This window comes from Octodon degus, unplaced genomic scaffold (genome assembly GCF_000260255.1).
Source record: "Octodon degus isolate 3935 unplaced genomic scaffold, OctDeg1.0 scaffold00011, whole genome shotgun sequence".
In the NCBI taxonomy this organism is placed as follows: Eukaryota; Metazoa; Chordata; class Mammalia; order Rodentia; family Octodontidae; genus Octodon; species Octodon degus.
This window is the reverse complement of record NW_004524587.1, coordinates 18,890,869-18,898,877: the sequence shown is the minus strand read 5'-3', so window position 1 is coordinate 18,898,877 and position 8,009 is coordinate 18,890,869. Positions and strand designations below refer to the sequence as shown.

Here is an 8,009-nt window from a genome sequence, read left to right as displayed (position 1 = left end):
AAAAAAAAAAAAAAAAAAAAAAAAAAAAAAAAAAAGAAGTACTAGTAACTTTCAAATCAGTTATAGCTATATACTCTATCACCTACTTAGGCCTCAGATTTCCATTTTGTCAGTTCCTTCAATGGACCCCATATGACTCTAGCCTCATTGTTGTTAACTTCTTCTCCAGATTTGGTTTCTGATATAGCCTGACAGCACACTCTGGCATCCAAATAGGTCTGTGGGAATTCTCTGGAAAAACATAAGCATACCTTCTACCCCAAGTTAGCTTTTTCGCTTTTTTTTTTTTTTTTTGGCTTCAACTGCTTGAATTATCTCTCTGTTTCTGCATTTGCATCTTTTGTAGAATTTTACAGTTTTAATAGTATATATTGACAAGTTATGTAGGAATGATTGATTCCCACTTTGGCTGCTGAACACTCATCTCTTGGGGGTGTCCCTGTTATAGGTGCCAAAATTGGGGACTCATTAGTATCTTGATATACTGAGAGAAAAAGCCAAAGAAATGAGGAAAAGATAAATAAGAGACAAGAGCATGGCTCCAATAGTCTGTTTGCCTGATTGAAAAAAGGCCCCAGAATAATAGTAGCATTTATTTATACTTTTCCAAAGTTAGTTTCAGTTGAAACAAGGTTGCTTAGTGATTAATATCCAAATTGATCAGGCAAGATGCTCTTTTCAAGACCGAAGCAGCTTGACTGCTTTAAGCACACTGGCTTTGTCCTGCCTTCCCACATATGATTAATTTCCAGCTTCAGCTACTCCCAGTGCGTAAGATTTTGCCAAATTTTCCATGCTGGCAATTTAGACAAAACAGTATTCTTAGTTGCTTAGAGTTAACTAGGGAGTGTTCGCTTAAAGTCTACACTTCATCTACAGGGAAAATTCCATATTGGTGAGCTTTCATGCTCAAAAATATTTCCTTTGTCATGCTCAAAAAACTTAGAGGGTAGCCAGTTGTTCAAAATTGTTCATGGCAAATCGCATTCCTGGGACATGGAACTTTTAGTGCTAAAACTAAGAAGTCTGGGGCAAACCAACACAACAGAGTCACTTTCTATTTGAAATGGTACTAAAATATCTAAAGTACCTTCTTTCATGACACCAATCTGCATTTGAGGACTTAGCTTTCAGTTATCCAGCTCTTGTACCCTGCCACATCTTCTTCAGAACTTAACTCACTGAGGACAAAGAGTTTGTTTCAGCAGTAATGTAAGCTATCTTCATCATGAGGCTGGTTTCCCAGAAAAATGTTACTGAAGAGTGACAAAGTGGAGGAAGGAAAAGACAGAAGAAAAGGAGATGGAAGGGACAAATGAGGAAGCTGAAAAAAATGTATGCGGAGTAGATATTTATCTCTCTCATCCTACATCTTTAGTACAATTAATAGATCCTGATACAAAGGTAATATGAAGAAATTACTTTGATCAGCAGTTCACAGTGAAGTAACTGCCTGAGTTCTAAAACTCTGTAGCTAAGGACTGCTTGTAAGCCACAAACACTATGTTGTAAGTCCTTAACAATGTTAAAATAATTGCAGAAGGTATACTTTATCATTTGAAAATATTATAAATGATTAAGTTTAGATTCATATATATCTGCTGAATATAAACCTGAAAATTCTGACTGCTATTATAATCACTTCTAATGTTTTCTGTTCAACCACAGACTGCTTAAGTCCATCATGGTATTCTCTGTTGCCTGAAATACTCTTCCTGTATTGCATTTGCTTCATTCTGTTTCCTTTGGATCTTTGACAGTACTTTGTATGATAGAGCCTTATTTTAAAAGAAAGTAATATCAGGTGGTCCAAGTGGAGTTGATGTGATGGCTCAACATCTGAGGCCCAACATGCATGGCATTTCAGGATTGGAAACTGAATGACTTTGCAGTCTTGTTTCATGTCATTCTTCTTGGCAGATGGACCAGGTTTCAACCACATGGAATTCTCTCTAGATTTATGCCCTTTCCTACCTTTCTTTGGTAAAGCAGTGCCTTCACCAAAGAAGCACAGCTTTACTCACATCAGTGGGCTTGGCTGGATCCTTCACCAAAGAGCCAAGCGCCCAACTGTCAGTGAGAAGATTTCTTATTGGACTTACTACCAAATAGAAGGTGCAAGAGTGTTTGCCATTAACTGACTGGGAAGAACATTGCACTGAATTTCATCTCCTTTGCATGTAATGAAGATAAATTAGAAGTTGTATCACTGACCAAGTAAGTTACATTGAAGTCTACCTTCTCATCATACAACAGAGATAGAAAGAGGTTCCAGCATTCCAGGCAAAAGGAAACTTAGTGAAGAACAAAAAGCACTTTGAAGGCTGGGAAGAGAAATGCTAAATAGGGGAAGCTTTTCCTGGGAGCAAGCTTTTTTCTGCTTTATTTGTGCCCGGGTAATATGGCATAGAATGAGGGCCAGGGAGATGGCTCAGTGGAATAAGTGCTTCCCTGGCAAGTGCAAGGCCCTGAGTTCAGTCCTCGGTTTAAAAAAAAAAAAAAAAAAAAGACACACAAGCTTGAGTAGGGTGTGATATCTGTCCTCTGAATAAGGCAAAGTACAGAGAGATCAGTGCAGGATGGCTAACAGGTAAGGTGATAATCTCTTGCAGAAAGGAAAGAGGATAAGAAACCAGGGCTGGAGGGAAAAGAGAAAGAGATCTATGTAGAATAAAGGTATGCCATGTATGAGAATCTAACAATCTCAGTGAATATAAACACTATATGTTATAAATATAGGCTTATAAGTTTATAATATCTATAATAACAAAAATAAGGAAAATAATATTCTAGGGAGTGAGAGGGAGGAAGAGGGATGAAAAACAGGATTAGAATAAAGAACCAAGTTATCTTGTTTTCATGTACCCATTTCCCAAGATGATTATATGGGGCATATATTGCAAATATGTACTGATAAGAAGAGCTAGGATTGGAAAAATGAGGTGAAACTTTTAACATAATTTTAATAAATTTATTTCTAGAAATCTCACTGCCTATGTCATTCATCATTTATCCATCACTGGGATAAAATAGTTGACACTCACCACCTAAAGTGAGATGTAATTATTTTTGGCTCAAGGTTCAAGTTTCCAGCCCATGGTTTCCTGGCTTTTAGGGAGAAATCCCTTGAGACAATGGCATGGTGGCAGACAGCATTTCACTACACTGCCCCCAGCAAACAGAGAGATAAGGGATAATCCAGGAATGATAACTCTGTCTTCCAAGTCATGCCCCAGGCAAGCTTCCAAATTTAGTATTAGTGCTGTTGAGGCAAGAATGCAGCCATACTTTCAAGAGGGAAAACTTTGTGAGACATTTAAGTTTAGACCATGATAACATGGTAAGATTTTCAATGTGTATTCCCCTCCCCACCACATCTCTTGTTTATAGGCCAGCACGTAGGCTAGCCATCAAAAGTGTTTCCTGATCTCTCCAGTGCTGACTTTTGAAATTTATATCAGTATAGCAGCAATTTAAGGCGTCTACCTCACTGTGCTGCTCCACTGAGATAGTTAAGTTGAAACATTGAAGTTCATGAAGTGGTGTCAGTGTTTCATTTATTTTTAAGCATGGATTCTAAACTGTGTTTCCATAAAATTCAAATATGGCTTGGTTTTCTATCAAAAGGAATTTTGGACAATTTGCTTATCCCTGTACCCTTACCTAACTGGTATGCTCATGAAATGGCAAAAGTTTTTTCACAACCTGCTTGGATTTCGTCATGTTGGTCCTAGAGTAAGTTTGTAACATTCTGTTTTTGAAGATTAAATTGAGAACTGTGGCAGGTATGAAAAAGAAAATAAACATCACCTCCCTTATACACACACCTCTGTGTTGACATTTAAATACAGCTTGAAAAGTATGAAGACATGCCACCAGCCACCAAGAGGACTGTCCCCCTCTTATCTATTCATCTAGCCATAGTGGCTTTTAAAAAGGTGAGAATCTCAGTATAGAAGCTGAAGCCTTGATCTAGGAGCAGTGTTGACCAAGGACACAAATTTTCTTTGTAGCTACTAAAGAGAAAAAGTCTTGCATTTTCTTCATCTTTCTTTTCTTTTTTTTTTTTCTTGCAAATGGAAAACTGATGAGCTAATGTCTCATAAAGTTTCTGAAGTGACACCAGAATATTTGACACTTGGAACTGCTATAGTAACCCATAATGATTAGAACAACTGATTTTCCTATCATTCAAGTAATAAGAGTTAAAGCTCCTTTCACTATTTAAAAAATGTCAAGAAAATCTATGATATACCAGGTGTTATTTAAGACCCTAAAACTCACCACATAAAGTTGAAAAAAATCCCTTTTTCTCTCCAAATCCCCTAATGAATTTAAAAAAGAAATGAACAAGGAGATCATTCAAATGTGCACAGATTAGTAGAAAAGCAAAATTGTGATGATATTCAGACTATGAAAGGAGATTAGCTTAAATCTGCTAATTAGGGAAAGCTCCATGGAAAAAACTTTGAGGCCATAAATACAACCAAGGAGTCAGGATTGCAAGCTTCTATGACAAGAGGAGCCCAACTACAGGGGTCAAATATATTCAGGAAATGAAAATATGTTTTGCTGTAAGGAAACTTCAGTCTCTTAGTTCTCAATTCAGATCCTATGCCCAAATCACTGCTGACTTCTTTCTGACCTCTATTTAGAGAAGGCACTTGTCAATAACCTGCAAATTAAGTGAGTCCAATATTTATTGATATTTCAAATGTCACAACACAGAAACACATTCCATTCATATTATTTCACTATGTGCTTCTGTTTATATCCAAGACAGTTCTGAACTCAAGAAGTGTTTCTGACACTTGTCTGTCCAGTACATTAATGTACTGTTTAATTAGCTAGAACCTGTCTCTAATGGGGCCAGTTGAAATGGGATTTTTTTTTTTTTTTTATGAACCACTTGGGTTTTTATTTTATTCAGGCTAAAGGTTTCCTCTCCAAATTATCACACTCTAGATGATTCCCTCTGTGACAACAACTTCGCCAGCGGTGTTCCTTCTTTTCTATTGCATCTAACCCTCCTCAGTTACCAAGTTCCTGATTTCCAGCCTTCTTCAGAGTAGATATTGAGGTAATAGATCATTCCTGAGCTTATTTCTCCTTTTAATTACTTACAAAACTTCACTTGAGAAATATTTATCTTCTGTGGATCAGATCTTACAATTTTTATGACGTTTCACTAAGAGAACTTTATCAAGGATTATATATGTCAAGATTGTACTTCCATACAACGCTATCTCCACTCACTTCTTTTTACAGCACGTTTTCTTGAATCAGACATTTTGCGTGAACCTCTCCATTGTTCCATTCCTTGGATGCCAAAACCTGTATTTTCTGCAATGGAAACTGAATGCCAGCTCTCTCTGATCTTTTCATGGTCGTGCCTCTTTCCTGGAAAGCTATGTAGCAGGTCGCATCCAAGCAGGGACATGCAGAGGACATCGCTACCGGCTTCATGTTGGTTGTTTGTGTTTTACTTTCTCTGATGTTCTAAACTCCTCAAGCTGAGAGTCTATCTCTGAATTCTCTTTGAAATGTCCATAAAATCTGTCTTGGGTGAGAAATATTAGATTCAAAGTGAAGCAAAATTGTGCTCAATTTGTTTCCTATATTTCTTTTTTAATTATTTCTTAAATTCTCTATTTATTTCTCTGAAAAAATTCATGTCTTTGGATTCTACGAGCATCAGTTTCATTATCTGAAAAATGTGTGTAAAAACAAACAAACAAACAAACCAGAATTGCTTAATATCAAAGCTTAGTGAAGTAGTGCAGAAGACAGGATTTATGTAAAAATCTGGCCTGCTGCTCATCAGTTACCTTAATATTTTTGTCTATAAACTTTACCAGAACAGTGCCCCCAATTTTTAAATATATAGAAATGTTAAAAAGTATATAAAGTATCTAATGCAATTTTAGCACACATTAATATTTTTATAAATGTAAACTTTCTGTTCTACGTTTTGCATGTCAATCACACAACCTGGAATAGAATAGGAACACAATAAACACTATTTGATGAGTTTCCTACTTATTATTTGTTTATGTGTGATAGGTCCTTTGCTGAACATTGATGATAAGAAATGTACAAAAAGATGTCGTTGAGAACAAAATCAAGGGCTGCACAGACAATATGACTCTCACCGTAACCAGATTTGATCATAAAATCTGGTCTCCTTTAGTGACTGAGGAGGGGGAGCATCATCCGTACAAGATGACTTTTGCTTCTGAACCCCAAGAGGTCCAACATACAGGTAGTGCCCACAACTGTAGTGCCTTGCCTTTTACTGCCCCCCCCCCGCCCCCAGCACTACCACCAGAGTCATCAAGAACCAGTGCAACAACTCAGCTGGCCTCTACTCCTCTGAAAACATCTTTAGCTTCAACAGTGTTGTGGAGTCAAAGACTGCAGCCAGTGGGGAATTGGCAAATGGCAGGCCCCTAGATCATTCCCACAATTCAGGCAGCCTCATCATTGACAAAGAATCTGAAGTTTAAAAGATGCTTCTGGAGAAACAGGAGTTAAATGACCCCCCCCCAAACAGTCCACATTCTTTCTGATTTTGCAGGAAATCCTGGAGTCAGAGGAGAAAAGAGATCCCAACAAACCCTCAGGATTTTGAAGTATTAAAGCTCCAGTCACCAAAGTGGCAGCATCGGTCAGAAATGCTCAGAAGTTGCCTATGTGTGAAAAATGTGACACTGGCGTTATTGGTATGTTTGTGAAGCTCCGTGGCTGTCACTGCCACCCTGAGTGCTATGTATACACCGACAGTGGCACCAACTTGAAGCAGAAGGGCCTTCCTTTGTAGAGGATCAGATCTACTGCGAAAGGCATGCCCGGGAGCAGGTGACACCACCTGAGGGCTACGATGTGGTCACCGTGTCCCCCAAGTTATCCTGCAGCCCTGCCCTGATGGCTCTTCTCCAGTCAGCCTCTGCCACACCTGACATCTGAGGGGTGGGACCCTCTCTTCTTGGAGCATTTCATGCTTCCCTTGATTTTAGTCCTACTCATTAAATGTTGAGTCCCCCCATGAGCTAACCAACTTTCACTGGCTGTGTGACACCTGAATTAGTTACTGGATTTTTTTTTTCTCTGTCCCCTTGCCAACAGCATCATACCTTCTTTAATTTAATTCTTCTCTGCTGCAAATGGAGCGCAGTGACATTTGAACCAGCCCCAAATGAGTGTGTTTGATACTGATTTTGTTTTACTCAATAAATTTATAGATTGTAAAAAAAAAGATGTAGTTAAAAAAAAAAGATGTAGTAAATACCAGATGAAGTTTATTGTTCATCTAACAAAAAAAAAAATTGTGCATGTGTGTGTGTGTGTGTGTGTGTGTGTGTGTGTATGTTTATGGCCTATATGCCAAATATATTTAATTCATGGAGCTTCAAAAATATGAGATTCAATGTGTACATGAAATTCACTAATTTAAAGTTCCCTGTACAGATCTTTGGCTAGAAATGTCACACTACAGCATAAAAAGCATTTTTCATTTCAAGAAACATGAGATTTTGATAGATGGTAAAACATCAAAATTGGGCAACTCAGACTGTTTTTCCATTTGGCTCAAAAGGCAAGAAATTCAAAGAATTCAAAATGCATTTACTGGGCAAAAATCTCTAAGAATGAAACAAACAAACAAAAAAGAAGGAAAAAACAAAAAGTAGCATTCCTGCAGGGTTTCTCCACATTTTTATGGTTTATACAAACTGCTTTTGCAAGATGTACTGTGGACAACTGAATTATGAGTCTTAACTTCAGCACTGTTTATCAATTTATCTTCTGCAACTATACAAGATCTGACTAGGAGCGAAAGTCATAATTCAGTTGTTCTAAACACATAAAATCAAGGAAGTAAAAGCATTCTGCAAATGAAAACTTGGAAAACACAATCTTATACAAGTATCAACTTCTTCTTCTTCTTCTTCTTCTTCTTCTTCTTCTTCTTCTTCTTCTTCTTCTTCTTCTTCTTCTTCTTCTTCTTCTTC

The 8,009-nt window shown here is 37.5% G+C and overlaps 1 pseudogene; it reads left to right on the top strand.

The window, feature by feature from the left end:
- Nucleotides 1–6,081: 6,081 nt before the first annotated feature.
- LOC101559878 lies at nucleotides 6,082–6,966 on the top strand (annotated as a pseudogene).
- The last annotated feature ends 1,043 nt before the right edge of the window (nucleotides 6,967–8,009 follow it).